The sequence below is a fragment of the Lissotriton vulgaris genome, chromosome 10, assembly GCF_964263255.1.
Source record: "Lissotriton vulgaris chromosome 10, aLisVul1.2, whole genome shotgun sequence".
Lineage (NCBI taxonomy): Eukaryota > Metazoa > Chordata > Amphibia > Caudata > Salamandridae > Lissotriton > Lissotriton vulgaris.
The window spans coordinates 715,418,774-715,438,942 of NC_141698.1; positions in this window are offsets into that span (position 1 = coordinate 715,418,774).

A 20,169-nucleotide genomic window follows, 5' to 3' on the forward strand; every position below is an offset into this window, starting at 1 on the left:
AGCAGCATTGTTGCCAAAGCTAGACACGCCTTTCCACATGGGGCAATCCATCACTTTGCCATCTTTCTATGCTCCACCTCATCCTTCCAAGGAAGAGAAGTGGCTCAACCATCTTGATCCGCAGAGGGTTCTCAGATTCTGATTTTACATTGATCGAACCAAAGACCAACGATTGGACAATCATCTTTTGTGAGCTTCTCTAGAGCCAAGAAGGGGTAAGTGGTACAAAAGGGAACCATCTCATGATGGATTGTTTTATGCATTAAAATCTGCCATGGGATGGGCAAGAAACAGCCCCCAGAAGGCTTGCATGTTCATTCCACTAGAGCGTAGGCTGTTACCACTGGGCTGATGCACGGTGTGCCGTTCTTGGACATCTGCCAGACTGCTACGTGGGTGTCGCTCCACACGTTCATGAACAGTGGCAGCCAGGTCCCAAATTGTCCTGCAGGATTTCCTAATCTGAGTTATTCCACAGACCCACCCCCTGAGAAGGTATTAGTATCTGTTCACAAGGTGAACAATGTGCAGTTACAAGTCTCTCTGAGAATAAGTTACTTGACCTTTGGTAACACCTTTTCTAACTGCAGATTCCTCTCTGACCCCCGCTCCTTCCCATTCTGTGGAAAGGACTCATACCGTCCTTTAATAAGATTCCAAGATGAAAGATGGCCATATTCTGATTTCTATTGGTTCCGGTTCTGATGGCAGGGACAGAGATTAGAAAGAAATTGACGTCAGCACACGAAGGTACTGCTCATATAGTGACACCCAATATCACAACCTAGGCAGGACGGACGCAACATGGAGCCGCACAATGCCATCGATCAGTGCATAAGGAGTTGCTATGAAAATCTTGCGGACACACTCTGGCACCTTAGGAAATTTACAAGGTGAGGAATCTGCAATTAGATAAAGTACCAGAAACCGCGTTATTACCAAAGGTAAGTAATTTGTTTGTCATGAATCAGTCACAGAACCTATTCTAGTTGCATTATTCGAAAATATCAAATTGTTGTTAAAGACATCAGGTTGTTGAGCCATTTAGATCTTTTTGCAGCAGTTTACAAGATCAACCATAATATCTTACTATCCTATGTAGCACAGAATGACATTTCTGCGGACATATATGTCGTTGTCACCTTTTTTTTGTTTATTGCAACCGGCCTTGAAGCAGGTTGCCAGTCCACGCTTCTCCATTTTAACCTTCTATTCTTTCTTGCAAGCCTTTATCCTTCAGAGTGCCTCAGAACACCTTATTAGCCCCACCCCTTTTTTAAAAAACATTTCTGTGTATTTTATTGATGGCTTTAATTCATGTACTGGTCTTCTGCACTTTTCATGTATGGACAGCATTCACTTTATATTCTGACTCGATGGAAGTTGCGTTGCACCCTGTCTCACCCCTATCTATGGTTGAATTCAAATAAACAAATTAATATTAAATGGAGAAAAGACCACAGTTGTGGTGTTTAGGAGCTGAGGTCTCCCACTTTTGCACAATTTAGAAGAAGGCCACAAGAAATCTATGGGTCATCATTCTAATTTGCAGAACTATTTCCTATCCATCTCTCTTTCCGAACTACCCTCTTCCAACAGGAATATATTCTCCGACAAAGGCCTAGATTTTGGAGGTGGACGTCCTCGTCCTTTCAAAGAAAAAGGGCTAGGTGCCGTTGGAAGCAAGAAACACAGGGTTTTATCCCCTTTAATTCCTGTCCCGTAAGAAAGAGCGCGGACCTGACACCCATCTTCTAACAGAACAAGTTCAAGATGCTGCTCTTGAGCAGGGTTTTGCTTAGTTAAAGTGCGACAGACTGTTATGTTGTATTCCTAGACCTCCAGGGTGGTTAGGTTACATCCATCTGCCAATGTTCACCCACATCCTCTGTAGCAAGACTTGCTATGCCTAAGCCAAAAGAGACCTTCACGACGAAGCATTTGTGCCCATTCTACAAGAGCCTCGGCTGCTTCCATGGCTCTCAATAGAGGCGTTCATGTGGCTTTTATGGGCCGAGCAGCCTTGTGGTCATACCTGTATAATGTGAGCAAACATTACAGCCTCACAGCTCTGACACGCAGTGATGAGTACTTTGCCATGGCTGTGTTGCACTTCTTCCTTATTTAATCAGCACTACAAGTGCTACCTTCCAGGGAGGTATTGCTTTGGGTCGCATTGATAAGGTGAGGAATCTGCTAAAAGGTGTCTCCAGCAGAGGACAAAGGGCCATATGTATCAAGGAACCAATTTGCGATTCTGTAATAGCGATTTTTAAGAAATCGCTGTTTCAGAATCGCAAAATGGCATGTTTCAAGAAAACGCATTTTTTTTGCGATTTCTTGATATTCCTTAATTGCGAATTCGCAAAATTGCGAATTCGCAATAAAGGAATACTTTCCCATTCATTTCTATGGGCCAGGAGGCCCATAGGAAGGAATGGGAATTTTTTCTCAATTTGCGATTTGCAATGTGCAATTTGCTAATCGCAAATTGAGAATAATTTCAAGGGTGCAGGGGTGTCCAAAGGACACCCTGTTGCACCCCTGAAATAATCATTGGTGCACATGTGGTGCACATACATGCCCTAAGGGCATGTATGTGCGTCACATGGCACTTTGAAAAATGAAAAAAATGTGCATTTTTCAGGGAATTCGCCACTTACCACTAACTAGAAGTTGGTGGTAATTTGCAATTACTTAAGGCCATTTAGCAATTTTTTTGCCTTCTTACATTGCATTTAAGGATTCGCAAAATGTGCTATTCCTTAAATGCAATCGCAAAATAAGGAATCGCAAATTTTGAGATTCCTTATGTTGCATTGGATTTTCCTTCATACATATCATTTTGCGAATTTGCATTCGCAAAGGCCTAAATTCTGCGAATTGCGGCCTTTACGAATGCGAATTTCAATGATACATATGGCCCAAAGTTACTTAAGTTTGGTAACATGGCAACAAGCATCTTGGATAAAAAAAGTTCCAGGAGCTGACACGAAAGCACCAATTGGTGCATGATACATTCACATTTTGTATTATGGAGGGGAAGGCTGAAGCTACATGGCGCCATCTGGTGATGCTGGAGAGCAATTGCTGGGGGGAAGGTTTTCTAGACCAAACTAGAGTATGGAAGGATATTCATAAGATGTGGCTGCAGGAAGATTGTTTCCACCTGAAATGCCATGCTCAGGATTAGTAAGGTTTTCTTCTTGTGGTTCATATATTGATGATCACTGAAGTCTATAAATCTACTTGCTTTCCAAATACAAACGTAATAGATGGTAGAAACCTAATGCTATATCCCTGCAGTGATTTCAGCTTTGTTGCTCTGTACAAATGTGATAGAACTATCAATGGTTTCTATTTAGTTAAATGGAAAAATTGAGGGAAAAACTCAGGCTAACGTTAGCCATCCTTCATCTTAGGGTACATGTCTTTCATGACAGATCAGAAAACGCAACAATTGTCCTTTTACATTAGGAGAGATGGTGGGTTGCCATCGTCTCTAATTATCCAAAGTATGAAGAGGCTCAAATCGTGTTTTGTAATCAAGACTAGATTTAAAGCTTAAAAAAAAAGAAGGTCCTGTAAAGGTAAAATTGTAGTAAGTATGTTGTAGATACATACCGTGTGCCCGCTCTTGCCATGTTCATGGGGATAAGGAAATAGTGATTCTCCTCGACCTCCCATTTGCCTGCAGTACTGTAGACTACACAATACTTCTGGATAGGCCTGAAAACTGGACATGATTATCAGGAAACACAATCCAATGGGTCCATTCATTTCTCACTAATCATAGCTTATCAGAATGTGATCAACCGAATAATCAGGACACCATGTCCTGTGTGGAATTCCTCAAATGTGCATTTCTCTTATTCAACATTTACATATGCCTTCTGGCCTACCTTTCTGAGAGTACGTCCTTCACTTCCAAATGAAGTCTATGACAACTAAATCCACTTTAATGCTGAAATCCGTACTGAGAATACTCCCAGCATTAATTATTACCCTGTTTCTGACAAAGACTTCTGACCACAGATTCCTCACCTTTTGAATAGTCATGAGGCTTCAGACTAGATCTGTAAACTTTTTCGTAGTACTTCTGCCTGCCAGAAGGTGGCGTCATGTGGCTCCGCAATGACACTGTTTCACTCCGGAGGTGACGTGCGGGGCCAATAAACAGTAGGGGCCTCATTTATGAGGCCTTGCGTCAGTTTTGCGCTGCCGATGCGTCACTTTTTGTGACGCATCGGGGGCCTCATTTATGAGGCCTTGCGTCAGTTTTGCGCTGCTGATGCGTCACTTTTTGTGACGCATCGGCGGCGTAAAACATGCGCCTTGTTGCGCCATATTTAAAAAGTGACGCATCTAGGTAGATGCGTCACTTTTTAAACCCCTGCGCCACATTATACCTGCGTCAGGTATAATGTATGCAGAGGGGGCGTTCCCCGCAGAAAGCCTCGTAATAGTGACGCAGTGAAATCTATGAGATTTCACTGCGTCACTTTTAGGATGCTGTTGCGTCAAAATCTTGCGCCTGCCTCACAGCAGGCGTAAGACTGATGCAAGCCCTTTCACACGGGGCTTTCCCCAGGTGAAAGGACGCATTGCTGGAGTTGCGTCACTTTTGTGACACACTCCAGCAATGCGTCACTTTTCGCGCTTACAGATGCGTCAGAAATACTGACGTATCTGTAAGTCCTTGCAACATGATGCGTCATACATTAAATATGACGCATCATTGGTGTCGCAAGGAGTGTGCAGTGAAAAGTGACGCATCGCTGTTTTCACGCAGCGATGCGTCACTTTTCATAAATGAGGCCCCGGCGGCGTAAAACATGCGCCTTGTTGCGCCATATTTAAAAAGTGACGCATCTACGTAGATGCGTCACTTTTTAAACCCCTGCGCCACATTATACCTGCGTCAGGTATAATGTATGCAGAGGGGGCGTTCCCCCGCAGAAAGCCTCGTAATAGTGACGCGGTGAAATCTATGAGATTTCACTGCGTCACTTTTAGGATGCTGTTGCGTCAAAATCTTGCGCCTGCCTCACAGCAGGCGTAAGACTGATGCAAGCCCTTTCACATGGGGCTTTCCCCAGGTGAAAGGACGCATTGCTGGAGTTGCGTCACTTTTGTGACACACTCCAGCAATGCGTCACTTTTGCGCTTACAGATGCGTCAGAAATACTGACGTATCTGTAAGTCCTTGCAACATGATGCGTCATACATTAAATATGATGCATCATTGGTGTCGCAAGGAGTGCGCAGTGAAAAGTGACGCATTGCTGTTTTCACGCAGCGATGCGTCACTTTTCATAAATGAGGCCCCTGGTTCTGGCACAACCTGAGTTTGGAGGGCCTCGCCGCTCCAAATGGAAGATTTACGCTCAGCAAAGCTCCAGCTCTACAGTTCTCTACCCGCTATCTCTGATGTGCCTTTGAGCCCTGCAGAGCCAAGCGGCCTACAACCGGGATTAATGTCTGCAGGTTTGACCTCGGTGCCAGCCAGACTCTCTGTGCTGCTTCCGCTCCAGCTCCAGTACCAATGCTGTCCTTAGCCATTCCAGCCCCAAGCACATCAACCCCAACTTCACCACCCGAAAAGGTGGCCCCACTTGTCCTTTCTGACACTGGTTCAAATTCGATGTCACAACCGAATCGGCCAGAAGGTTCTGTTCTCACTGTACCCCCAGGCAGGCAGTATTCCTACACTCTCTTTTTGGCACAGACTCTAATAACAGTCCTGATCAGGGTGATGTGTTCGCTCAGCCCTATGCCGAAATCAATGGTTATGAGGACTTGCACGATGCTAGTGGGATGCCCACCTCCCATGAGTCAGCCTTTTTCTCCCATCCTGGCCCAGCCACCGAAGAATCTGCATCCTTCACTATGGTTATGCATAGTCCCACTATGGAGGTGAAAACCAAAACCTGACAACCATCCTGCTGCTTGGCCAGACTGCATCTAAGCCTCTTCTACCTTTTAACGAAGCATTGGCTAATACCCTACTAGGGGCTTGGCCTAAGCTTTGTACCAGCCCTCCGGTTAACTGGTGAATTGCCAGATGCTGTAGCTCTGCTCCAGGTTACCCAATCTATTTTCCACAGCACCCTTCTCTTGAGATCCTTATGGTGCAGGCCTCCACTAGCTTGACTAACCCCAACATGTGTCCTACCTCTCCCCCTGACAGAGAATCAAAGTGAGTGGAGACGTTCGGTAAATACCTCTTCTCATCTTCCTATTTGACACTATGGTCCATTAATGCGTCCTGCTTGCTATTGCACCCATGCCCTCTAGGACTTCGTGGCGCAAGTCCCCCCAGGTGTTCCTGAAGAACTTTACCCTGTTGTGTCACAGTACATTCGGGATGTTTGTGATGCCACCAAATTCTCTCTTTGTTGTGTCTTGGACACCACTGACTCCGTCGGATACGCTATAGGCACCAGTGTTACCATTCGTGGCTACTTTAACTGGGTTCTTGGGCGATGTCCAGTCCTCCTTGATGGACGTGCCATTCAGTGGGAGTCGCCTGTTTGGGCAAGGCTGACTTGACTCTTGAACGTTTTAAAGAGAGTCGGGCTACCTCTCCCTCTCTGGGCCTTTCCATCTACCCTCTCCAGCAATACTTCCAACGTTCCTTGCGTGGCTTCTGCTGAGGCATTCCCTATCGCCAGCCTATCCAGCAGGAACAGGGAACCCAGCAGTTTCGCAAGAGAGGCTGTGATACCAACTGCGGCCAAGGTCAGCATGCAGCTCATTCCACCACTACCCCAGAGACCCACCTGCAAAACTTCTTTAGAGTACCCTTGCAGGGTGACAGCCACACACAATGGGAGGCAGAATCCACTGATTCTATCCGAGCAGGCAAGCAATCACATTGGATAGGTGGGTCCTCCAAATTGCTCATTAAGGCTATTCCTTACCCTTCCTTTCGTCCTTGCTGCACCATCCACCATCTACCCAACGTCTGACAGAGGACCATCTCTCCATTTTGCACCCAGAAGTGCAAGCTCTTTTGGCCAAAGGGGTCATGGAGAGGGTGCCAGCACCAGAAGTAGGACATGGTTGTTATTCTGCCTACTTTCTGGTCCAAGTGTAACCGAATGATGTCGGTTACCGACCCCCATCGCCGGTGTCTTCAGTGTTGAGGCCCCGACCACGACAACCGTACCTGCTCCGACTGCCGGGCCCTGAAGTCTAAGGCTAGGCGGGAGCATTCCCGCAAGCGACTTGAGATCCGGCAGTCGGCCCGTGCCGTTCAAGGTCCCGGTCCCACAGGAGATCGAGGGACCGGTCGCTCCGAGAGTCTGCATCACACCAGGTGGCGGATGCGGGCTCTGCAGTGGGACCTGAAGTTTCAGTGGGGCCCAGCATCAGGGCAACCTGTCCAACCATGTCATGATCTCGGAAGGCACTGCGAGACAACTGCAGTGGTGGCTCACGGACCGCGATTGGGTCAGCGGCAGATCCCTCTCCCTTCCCCAGCCGGAGCAAATAGTTGTGACGGACGCGTCCCTTCAGGGCTGGGGAGGCCACATGGGAGAGGCGGAGATCAGAGGCCTCTAGTCTCCGGCGGAGTCCCAGCTCCATATCAACCTTCTAGAGCTGCGGGCGATTCGTCTAGCACTGAAGGCATTCCTCCCCTCTGTCCAGGGGAGTGTAGTGCACGGACAACACCACCGCCATGTGGTACTGCAACAAACAGGGCGGGGTGGGGTCGTGGACCCTCTGCCAGGAGGCTCTGCGCCTCTGGCAGTGTCTGGCACATCAGGGCGGGACCCTGGTGGTTCAACACCTGGCAGGTTCTCTGAACGCCAGGGCGGACGAGCTCAGCCGAAGGTGCATGATGGATCACGAATGGCGTCTGAACTCGGACGTGGCGGATGGCCTCTTTCTGCAGTGGGGAGAGCCTTAGTTAGATCAATCAATCAATCAAGGCATTTATATAGCGCACTACTCACCCAGAGGGTCTCAAGGCGCTAGGGGAGAGGGGTCCGCTACAGCTCGAACAGCCAGGTCTTGAGATTTTTCCTGAAGGCGAGGTGGTCCTGGGTCTGGCGGAGGTAGGTCGGGAGGGAGTTCCATGTCTTGGCGGCGAGGTAGGAGAAGGACCGTCCCCCTGTGGTGGCTCTTCGGATGCGGGGGACGGTGGCGAGGGCGTGGCCGGTCGATCGAAGATGGCGTTTGGGAGCGTAGAAGTTGAGGCGGCTGTTGAGGTATCATGGGCCTTGGTTGTGTAGGGCTTTGTGTGCGTGGGTGAGGAGACGGAAGGTGATTCTCTTGTTGACCGGGAGCCAGTGCAGGTCTCCCAGGTGTCCGGAGATGTGGCTGCGACGGGGGATGTCCAGGATGAGTCGTGCTGAGGCGTTCTGGATCTGCTGAAGTCTCTTCTGGAGTTTGGCGGTGGTTCCGGCGTAGAGGGAGTTGCCGTAGTCCAGCCGGCTGGTGACGAGGGCCTGGGTGACCGTCTTCCTGGTCTCGGTGGCGATCCACCGGAAGATCTTACGTAGCATGTGCAGGATGTTGAAGCACGACGAGGAGACGGCGTTGACTTGTCTGGTCATGGAGAGGGAGGAGTCCAGGATGAAGCCCAGGTTGCGTGCGTGGTCTGTTGGTTGGGGTGCGCTGCCTAGGGTGGGGGGCCACCAGGAGTCGTCCCAGGCGGAGGGTGAGGATCACAGGATGAGGACTTCCGTCTTGTCCGAGTTCAGTTTCAGGCGACTGTTCTTCATCCATTCAGCTACCTCTTTCATCCCTTTGTGAAGGTTGGCTCTGGCGGTGGCGTGGCCGTTGGTGAGGGAGAGGATCAGCTGAGTGTCGTCGGAGATGATGTTGAGGTTGTGCTGGCGTGCGATGTCTGCGAGGGGGCTCATGTAGACGTTGAAGAGGGTTGGACTGAGCGAGGACCCTTGAGGAACGCCGCAGATGACTTCAGTGGCTTCAGATCTGAACTGGGGAAGGCGGACTCTCTGTGTCCTTCCGGCGAGGAAGGAGATGATCCATTCCAGTGCCTTCTCCTGGATTCCGACGTTGCTGAGTCGCTGCACTAGTGTACGGTGGCAGACAGTGTCGAAGGCCGCGGAGAGGTCTAGGAGGATGAGGGCCGCTGTTTCTCCGTTGTCAAGCAGTGCTCGGATGTCATCGGTGGCTGCGATCAGGGCGGTCTCGGTGCTGTGGTTGGCTCGGAAGCCAGACTGCGAGAGGTTGAGGGATCCGTTCGTCTCGAGGAAAGCGGCCAGCTGCTTGTTGACGGTCTTCTCGATGACTTTTGCAGGGAACGGGAGCAGCGAGATGGGGCGGTAGTTCTTGAGGTCGGTGGGGTCGGCTGAAGGCTTCTTTAGTAGAGCGCTGAGTTCAGCGTGCTTCCAGCTCTCCGGGAAGGCTGCGGTGTCGAAGGAGGTGTTGATGATGTCCCGCAGGTGGGGTGCGATGACAACGTCGGCCTTGTTGAAGACGTGGTGAGGGCAGGGGTCGGTCGGAGATCCGGAGTGGATGGAGTTCATCGTGCGGACGGTATCTTCGGTGCTGATCGGGGTCCAGGCGCGGAGGGTGGTGGTGGGGGGCGGTGGTTCGGTCGTGGCGTGCGTCGGTTGAGTGCCGAAGCTGTTGTGTATGTCCGCGATCTTGTTGTGGAAGTAGGAGGCGAGGGAGTTGCAGAGGTCTTGCGAAGGGGTGATGTCGTTGTTTCCGGCGTTGGGGTTGGAGAGCTCTTTGACAATGTTGAAGAGTTCCTTGCTGTTGTGTGCGTTGTTGTCCAGTCGTTCCTTGAATGCAGTTTTCTTGGTTGCGTGGATGAGTTGGTGGTGTTTTCGGGTGGCGAGCTTGAGGGCAGTCATGTTGTCAGGTGTTGGCTCTCTGCGCCATGTTCTCTCGAGGGCTCGGCAGTTCTTCTTGGAGCTCTTGAGTTCGTCGGTGAACCATGGGGCTTTCTTGCTGCCGGGTCTGCTAGGCGGGGTCCTCAGGGGGGCGAGGTCATCTGCGCAGTCGCTGATCTATTTGCCACCGAAGAGAATGCACAATGTTATCAGTTCTGCGCGTTGGAATTTCCAAGGCGGCACTCACTCGGGACGCTTTTCGATGCGAGTGAAGTTGCGGTCTGTTGTACGCCTTTCCGCCTATACCACTTCTGCCCAGCGTGCTGAAGAAAATCAAGCGCAACCGGGCCCAAGTCATCCTTGTGGCTCCGGACTGGGCGCGAAGGTACTGGTATCCCGAGCTACTCAGTATGTCAGTCCATCCCCCGATTTATCTGCCTCTTAAGGAGGACATTCTGTCTCAGCAGGGGACGGTCCTCCACCCAAACCTGTCCGGTCTCCACCTCCATGCTTGGAGATTGAGCGGCGACAGTTGAGGCCATTTGACTTGCCTCCTGAAGTCTGTAATGTCATTCTGGCAGCCAGGCGTCCCTCCACAAAGTCGGTATACGCCTGCAGGTGGAACAGATTTGTGGCATGGTCCACAGCAAAGGCTGTGGATCCTCTCAATGCCCCTCTTTCTGAGGTTCTCCTCTTCCTTCTTTCTCTTGCCCAGCAGGGCTCTGCTCTGGGCACTATCAAGGGCTACCTTTCTGCCCTTTCAGCCTTCTTAAGGCTACCTGATCAGCCTTCTTCGTTCAAGTCCCCCATTGTAAACAGATTCTAAAAGGGCATCACTCATATGTTCCCTCCTGTTCTTTTGTGATGCCCCAGTGGGACTTGAATCTGGTTCTAACTTACTTGATGTGCGCTCCCTTTGAGCCGCTTCATAATTGTCCTCTACGTCTTCTTACCCTTAAGACTGCTTTCCTGGTTGCCATCACCTCTGCCAGGAGAGTGAGTGAACTCCAGGCTCTTTCTTCTAAACCTCCTTTCCTTTCTGTCCATCCGGACAAGGTTGTGTTGCGGACAAAACCCTCTTTCCTGCCCAAGGTAGTCACAGCCTTCCACATCGGGCAGTCCATCACCTTGCCCACCTTCTTTCCGCCTCCGCATCCCTCGAAAGAGGAAGAGAGGCTCCACCGTCTGGACCCAAACGTGCGCTCTCTTATTATCTGGATTGCACACCCCAGTTCCGGGTGGCTGACCAACTCTTGGTTACGTGGGCGCTAAGAAAGGAAGGGCGGTGCACAAGCAGACCATCTCTCGGTGGATCGTGTTGTGCATCCAAGCGTGTTACTCTTTGGCTAAGAAGGAACCTCCTGTTGGAGTAAGGGCCCACTCCACTCGGGCCATGGCGACTACTACTGCCCTGGGACGAGGAGTCCCCTTGCAGGACATTTGTCAGGCAGCTACGTGGGCCTCGCTGCACAAGTTCGCAAGACACTACTGCCTGGACAGCCAAGTCCGGAGGGGTGGCTTCTTTGGCCGTTCCGTCCTCCAGGACTTTCTAGTGTGATTATTGGTTCGCTGAGCCACCACCGGGGTTGGTATTGCCGGGGTATCTATTCTAAGGTAAGAAATCTATCACTAACGTGTCTCTTTCAGATGCACAAGTTACTACTTGTGTAACGATATATCTGTAAGAGACATTAGTTAGTGATAGATTCCTTACCGACCCACCCATCCTCCCCGTTCTGTGAACCGATATCTAGGGTTAAGGTCATCCCCTTTCGGGGCTCTAGTTTCATGGCACCAGTGTTGGTTCTATCATGGCTTTGCGTATCTGGTGCTGGGGCTACGCTGTACTACCAAAGGTTAGGAGGCAGGAGGCCCACAGGAAGCATGTGCAGTGTCTTAACACACACACGATTTACGATAGGGATACAATGGGAACGAAAGTATTGGAAACTAGTTCTTTTAGGACACTTCCGGATTGACTAGGAGAAAGCTACTGAAAACTAGGACACTAAGATAGTCAAAACCCACAGGAGCACCTGAGTACTCGCGTTACCTCACCCACAGGAGCCGGGTGCATATGTGTCAAAGTGTGTCTGGTTTCGTCGCTGAATCCTATGGAGACCTGTGAAAAGATGCTGCAGGCGACCAGGAGAGAAGTGTCCGGTTGGATCCAAGGGCGGATAGAGGATGAAGAGTACCTTGAAGCAGAGAGGACAGAGTCTGGGTCACTAGCCAGTGACCAGGAAGGAACCAGGCGATGTCGTGAAGCAATCAGGTGATTTTGTGAAGCTTGTCTCTGCAGCCACGTGGACCAGGAGGTGTCGGCGATGACCAGGAGCTGGGGCTTCTCGATCCCCAATGTACAACTTCAACGGTGCCTCTGAAGCTGCACAAGTAGCAAGGTGCAGATTTTTCAAGATGGCCAGTCCCACGTCTCTCGTCGCCTCCACGGGTCTCAGCTTTGCTGTGGAAGTGGATCGGGCTCAAGGAAGTCTGGAAGTCTGGCTCTTGTCGGACTCTGTGCTCGGGCTCCGGCGGGAGCGTCGACAAAGGAAACCGTAGATCGCTGGATGGTGCCTGTTTGCACAGGGTGGTCACTCCTTGACCACAAGGGAGATTCTTCAGTATTCTAGTTGCAGTAGAATGTCGAAGGTCCAGAGTTTCGTTTCAAGTTTCAGTTCAGGATTAATCTAAAGTCTCTTGACTCAGCACTTACCAGGACCGGAGGGGGGAGGCGAGGAAGCCCCCACTGCAGCCGCCACCGCCAGGAGTCATTTTCTGCTGTGCATAGCGCCGCCGCCCCGGGACTCCATCTCCCGGCAGCCTCAGCGGCGGCACTGCTCTGACACCTCACGAGAGCGCCAGGAGGCGCCTTTAAACTGCGCTCTGCTCGGCGGAGCGGGGGGACACTTACCAGGACCGGAGGGGGGAGGCGAGGAAGCCCCCACTGCAGCCGCCACCGCCAGGAGTCATTTTCTGCTGTGCATAGCGCCGCCGCCCCGGGACTCCATCTCCCGGCAGCCTCAGTGGCGGCGCTGCTCTGACACCTCACGAGAGCGCCAGGAGGCGCCTTTAAACTGCGCTCTGCTCGGCGGAGTGGGAGGACACTTACCAGGACCGGAGGGGGGAGGCGAGGAAGCCCCCACTGCAGCCGCCACCGCCAGGAGTCATTTTCTGCTGTGCATAGCGCCGCCGCCCCGGGACTCCATCTCCCGGCAGCCTCAGTGGCGGCGCTGCTCTGACACCTCACGAGAGCGCCAGGAGGCGCCTTTAAACTGCGCTCTGCTCGGCGGAGCGGGGGGACACTTACCAGGACCGGAGGGGGGAGGCGAGGAAGCCCCCACTGCAGCCGCCACCGCCAGGAGTCATTTTCTGCTGTGCATAGCGCCGCCGCCCCGGGACTCCATCTCCCGGCAGCCTCAGTGGCGGCGCTGCTCTGACACCTCACGAGAGCGCCAGGAGGCGCCTTTAAACTGCACTCTGCTCCGCATCGCGGGACGCCGGGCAAAGCCCGGGCAAAGGGCGGGCCCTCTACGGCCCTCAGAGGCCAGAGGAAGACGGGACGGGCCACCCCACTTGACCCTTTCCAAGGAGGAGTTATAGACACGTTTTAATTTCTTATCTGTCTTGCACTGTACTGCCTATTGTCGCTTTTGGAGTTCTTTTTTCTATTAACCATGTCCATCTGGGAGGAGCTGAATGCCCTGTGTGGCACCAAGTATGTTCCGGACGCATCAACCCCCCCTATTATGGGTAGAGATGTTGACTATCTAAACGGCACTCCACGGGATGTACCTCTACCTTTCAATAAAGACCAATCTCAAGCCAATACACCGTCCCGGGGTCTAAATTGTAAAAGGAAGCACGATGAGGAAAAAGACAATGAGAACCAATCTAACGTTCAAAAATCGTGCACCTGCTAAATAAGGTCATTTTCTGTCTAAAGCACAACAGACCTTTGCCATCTGACCTAGATGGTGGAATCCTGAGTGTCAGGAGGGTGGGGTGGCTAGGTACATTGCCCAAAGACATCTCGGGGGACCTGGTGTTAATCAAATTTAAGAATAGGAACATAGTCCCCTACCTACGATTTTGCCAGCCCAATGAAGGAGATGGCCCCATTTGCATTTGGGACTTGTATGATTTCTATCCGAGCTTCCAACATATTCCATTACCATGACAAATGACAATGAACTATAAGTCCTGGAGAAGGGGATCTTGTGTACCCTGTGCCATCAACCCTCTAGCCTCTAATTAGTCTTGAATATGCACGAACATTGATTAGTTGACCCGTCATACTGATTTAATCCTGTTTTAATCGTTGATATTAACCTCGTAATGAAATGTTGAGATATCTATGTATGTATTATTGTTGCTTTTATGGTTTTTTAAACAAAAATCGAATAAAGCTAATCTGATACTCTGACTCAGCTCCTACCTATATACTAATCTAAGGGGCTGGATTACCTGCTAGGTCCCTCCTATGGGTGGGACTAGGGAAGGGGGTGGTTACACCCCTTTCCCTTTGTCCAGTTTCGTGCCAGAGCTGGGGCTGGAGTGCCCCAGCAACTGGTTTCAACCGGACTATGCATGGAGCACCTTGTGTACCCCAGGCAGTGTTGGATTTCATTCAGCCCTCCCTGTCCCAATACACTATGGTCTGTCTGGGGTGGTGCTAGCACCTCCCAAGACAGGAAACCTACTGTCCAAGCCTCCCTCGCTGAGAGGACTCCCAGCAGCAGGAGGTCAGACTTGTGTCTGTGGCAGCAGCATCCATTTTGTGATGCTGAGGCTCTGGTTAACTTTAACCGGGATTCACAGGAACAACGTGTCTTCTCCCTCTAGTAGGGTGGAATGCTACCCCCGTCGCCAGAACTGGCGAGGGGGTAGTATTCCAAAGCGTATGACACCTTACATGTTTTGATAAAGCCAAAATAAAAGTTAGCATTCAACCTCGAGGATGATAATGCACTTAAGAGTATATGGTATGGCTATATCATAGAACAGCTATAAGGACATGGTTCCGAAAGCTGCAGACAGGCTCAGCTCATGCTAGAGCACCATCTCACATAAAACCAAGCACTCTGCATCCAGGATTGTTAAGGCCTGCCATAGGAGTGACTTATAGGTGCATATGTGTCTATATATAATGTTAGATATAGGAATGCTATATCTAAGCAAGGGGTGTTTACACGACCTTGCCCCAGCTGAGTGATCAGCCAGTTGTGTCAATGTGGATGGCCAGCCAGGGGTGGCATAATACATGCTGCAGCCCCTGGTAGGCCATGGATGCACCTATGCCCTGGGTACCTAAGGTACACTGTACAGGGGCTCACAAAGGTGACCCAATTCCCAATTGGATAAGTACCTAAAGTACATGGTATGAATTTAGAGAGAGAACAGCTGGGCTTTGGATCTGATTAGCAGGCTCACAGCCACATTAAAGTCGAAAACCAGGAAAACAAAAGCAAAAAGTGGGGGTGAACATAGAAAGCAGACCCTACTCTCCTACACTCTTCATCTAGCTGTCTTAGACAGCTGGTTGGACAGCAGCCACAGGCAACCAGTGCTTGCAGGTGCTTCTTAGAGGCAGCCCGCTCAAGCCAGTGGTGACCGATGCATTGCTTCTAGGTGGGGTGGCCACCTGGGAGAGGTGAAGATCAGAGGCCTTTGGTTTTCGGCAGAGTCCCGACTCCATATCAGTTTTCTGGAGCTGAGGACCATCGGTTTGGTGTTTAAAACCTTCCATCTCATAGAGACTTCTAGCCGCAGATTCCTTACCTTAGAATTAGGCATCAGACTGGATCCCGACATTTTCCACCAGTAACCCTGCGAGTCGGTAGGTGGCATCATTGGACTCCATGTTTGCGTCGTCCACGCCAGAAGTGATGTACGCGGTACCTACATAGGATACACCGCGGCGTGCTGATGTCCGTTCTTTCCTTTCTGCGCCAGATTGCGCAGATCCATGAAGAGCTACCCCTTAGTTTTTTTGTAGCTGTTTTGATGTTTTTTCAACTGGTGTGACAGTGATGTCTCCAAGAAACTGCCTGGTTTCAAACCATGTGATGCGTGTCACAGACAGAAGTCTGTGACAGACCCCCACTTGGTCTGTTTATCTTGCCTTGAGAAAGACTACGACTCAAAGGCCTATTAGGATTGCCAACCCATATACCCAAATTCGCTGATTGAGCACTCTCTCAAGCTCCTCACCACCCGACGTTAGACAACCATGTGACAATCAAGATCTGGGTCGAATGGAAGGTCCCAGGACTACTCACCAGGCTGCACCCGATGGTTGTCAATCCGGTCAAAGCCATTGTTGGATAAGTGACATAAAAAGAAAAAATCAAACTAGTCGAAGAGGTCTTCGACTTTTCTGCGTCTGTCCAAATCTTCAGATGAGACGAGGTGGCATCGGCACCCCAGGCTTGAGCCTCCGCAGAGCCCCAACCAGTGTCAGATCAACGCTTCCCCTACATGAGTTCTATGAGACCATGCATCTCTTTTTTGGGCACCCCGACCCCTCTGGAGCTCCTGCGAGCCTCATGGGTTTGGATTCCCAACGGCAGGGAAACCCTCTATGCCAGTTGAGGCCCATGTATCTGGTGGTGGATCCCAGCAAGACTGCCACCTCCGGCATCTGCTCCTGTGCCAACGCCCCTGGCGCTGTCGACGCCATCCTCATTGTCCTCGATTCCAACATGGAGCAGGACCAGCATTGCACAACGCCAGTCCCAGCAGCGTCCAGAGCCATGCCTTCTTGGTCGTAGCCCGGGCCTTTTGTCTATGACAGTCCTGGTACAGGGGATGAATGGAGGGGTTATGGCAACTCCGATGAATGGGAGAGGTATGGTGACTCATTGGATGATACCAAGGACACCTGGTATGAGGATCTGGCAGATGCCAGTGGGTTAGACTCCTCACCTGCACTGGCTTGGTCTCCCCTCCTACTGTCGCTACGAAGGAAGGGGCTTCTTTCACTATGGTTGTGAATAGGGCAGCTGAGGTCTTTGACCTTCAGCTGCCCACAGCGGCAGTCAAGACTAACATGCTTGATGGAGGTGCTGCCCTCTCCAAACCTTTGCTCCCCTTTAACAAAGCCCTCCCCTTGTCCTCCTCAAGGCCTGGTCCAAACCCTGCATAGGGCTCCTGTGTATTGGATGATTGCCTGCTTCAACCGTCTGCTCCAGGGGACCCCAGTTTCCTCACCTCACATCCCACTCCAGAGAGCTTGGTGGTCCAAGTCTCTACCTCCAGAGTTAACCCTGGTGCGTTTCCTTCCACTCCATCAGCTAGAGAATCCAAGAGGTGGGTTACCTTTGGCAAAAGGATGTTCTCTTTCACCAGCCTAACACTGCGGTCGGTGAACACCGCGTGCCTCTTGGGCCATTACTTCCACACAATCTAGGGCTCGGATGCACAACTGCCGCCAATGGTCTTGGAGGAAGCCCGAGCCTTATTCTCCCAGGTTATCACTGATGGGAGAGATGTGGCAAAGTTCACCATTCATTGTGGTCTGGACACAACCACCTCACTGGGCAGAGCTTTTTTTTGTTGGTGGCTCATCTGCCCCACGCCTGAATGATTACTACTGGCTTTTCCGGGGATTCCCAAGCATCGCTTATGGATATGCTTATTTATGGCTCCTGTCTCTACGGAGAGAAGGGGGATTCAATGCTAGAGTGCTTTTAGAGCCTCTCAATGGACCCTTGCCACCCCCAGTCCTCCATTCACCCTTTTCCTGGTTACAGAAGAGGGTTCCAACTGTGTCAATACCCTCCCAGCCATCAGAGCCAGCAAGCTTCTACACATTTTTTTGTGGCAACAGACCATGTGGGAACAGTAGTCAGAAGTTTGGCCACCACTCCCCTGGCAGTGCAGCCTCCAGGCCCCTTTAGGTTGTTCTCCTACCATCACTTGCCCCACTGGAGGTAAAGAACATCAGGCTGTTGGGTGCTACAGATTGTGGTACTTTTACAAGCAGGGCTGGGTTGCAGTCGTAGACCATTTGTCAAGGGACGCTGCCATCTCTGGACATGGATAGAGCTCCAGGGCATTTCTGCGATGGTTCAATAGCCGGCATACTGTCTAAACGCCAGGGCAGACAAACTCAGCTGTAAATGCCCGGTAGATCACAAATGACTTCTCCATCCAGAGGTAGTGCAAAGCCTCTTTCAAGAGTGAGGAAAGCCTTAGATCGATTCACCATGGTGGAAAATCTGGTATGGTAGCAGTTCTGCATGCTGGAGTTTCCAAGGCTCAAATTTATACCATTTATATTAAAACCACCTTGACGGGGGGGCGTGGCTTGGCCAGCGGACATGGCGGTCGTGTAGAGCCGGAGCTCCGACCAGCCGATAATCATCCTGCTTAATATATCCTGCCCCTGGTCAACACTCTATGTTCCCTGCAGTTGGGCCAGTCCCTAACATCCGGACACTTGAATTCTGCGGCCGGAGCCGCCCGCACCGTGTTTTCAGGTGGTGCGACGTCCCGGAGGGTGACTGCGGTGTGGTGCGGCCCTTGGAGCCGGGGCCTTGGTTTCTGGACCATCCCACCGGGTGAGAGGGGCCGCGCAGAGAGTCACTGGGGAGCCAGCTCCGAGTGCTGCCGGAGCTTCGTCCAAGAAAAACAGTTGCGGTCCCCGCCCCCCCCCCCCCCCCCCCCCCCCGGGCCTGAGAGGAGCGGCCCCCGCAGGGTCGCGCTGCTGGTGTGTGCTGTGCTGCATCCGATCCGTGGTGAGTGCTGCTGTTGGTACCTGTGGAACAACATGCTTGAATTATAAGCCGCTGCGTAAATGTCTTCGAATGCTGGGGGCTCTCGGTTAGATCCCTGTGGAGCGGGCCTGGCGGGTCACGGCGGCGGGGAGAGCTGAGAGGCGCGGCTGCCATCTTGCCGCAAAGAGCACCTTCATCGGCGCTGGAGGGCGGTGCTGCCCGGACGGGGGCTGATCTGGGGCCCGGCGAGAGACTGCAGCAGATCAAGGTTAGAGCGGGACCCGGAGGGTGGACAGGGGGTAGTGGAGCCGCGCAGCCATTCGGGGGTCGTGTCGGGCCCCGAGCGCACCCCTGCCTCTGCCCTGCACGGCGGCTGCCGCAGTGCCAGTGAGACCCGGGCTCAGTTGGGAGGGGGGCAGGACCGGCGCCTACTGGTCGCGGCGGAGGGCTGCCGGGGTTGACAGGGCCCTGCTACATTTCGGGGGTCGGATCGGACCCCGGGGCCTGAGAGGACTGTGCAGTGGGACCCCCTCTCCCTCCCCCCCTGGCAAGAGCCTATGGACTTTGCATCGCTTCTTGGACTTATTGGGGCGCTGGCTGGGGGGCGAAGCTACTGCTGAAAGACTCTAGTTAGTGCATCCTTCCTGGGACTGACGCCTTGTTGCGGGATACCTGGTCACAGGAGTCAGCGGCTGAGGGGTTTGGGCTGTGGCCGGCTGGCGCGGGCCCCTCTCCCCCACAACACCATGACACGGGGCGGCAGTGGCAATCAGGGCAAACAGGGCCCCATCGATAAGTTCACCGAGGCCGCGGGCGCCAAAGGGACGCAACCCCTGGTGCCGGATAATGCTGCCCTCTTGGCCGCGATCACGCAGTCCAGTGATGTCCTGGACGCCAAGATTGGGGCAGTGGGCTCTGACGTTATGCTCCTTCGGCAGGACCTGCGAAACGCCGTAGAACGCATAACTGGTGCGGAGACGCGCATATCGGCTGTGGAAGACGACATGACTACCCTAAAGAAGAGGGTTGTGGCCCTCGAGAGGACACAAAACGGCCTGGTGGCGAGAGCGGAGGAGGCAGAGGGACGCGCCAGGCGCAGTAATCTTCGCTTCCTTGGGTTTCCAGAGGACTGCGAACAGGGCAATGCTGAGCACTTCCTAACACAATGGCTGGAGGGGTGGATGCCGGCTGATGCCCTCTCGCGCTGCTTCGTCGTTGAAAGGGCCCATCGGGCTTTGACGCAGAAGCCCCCGGTGGGAGAACGTCCTCGTCCCATGATCGCTAAATTGCTGAGCTACGCCGACAGGGACGCTATCCTGAAACAGGCGAGATTGAAGGGTCAGCTCATGTTCGAGAACTCTCAGATCCTTATTTTCCCGGACTACACGAAATTGGTGCAGCAGCAGCGACAGTCCTTCACTGCGGCCAAGGCCCGCCTTCGGGGCCTGAAGTTACCCTATGCCTTACTATACCCGGCTCGGTTGCGGGTTATCTTCCAGTCCCGTACCTTCTTCTTCGACACCCCGGAGGCCGTGTTTCAGTGGACAGATGAGACAGTCAGGGTGCGGGTCAATACGGCAAAGGGCGGTGAGTCAGACTCCTCGACCGGGGGCCCCCCGAGTGGGGGTCCTGAC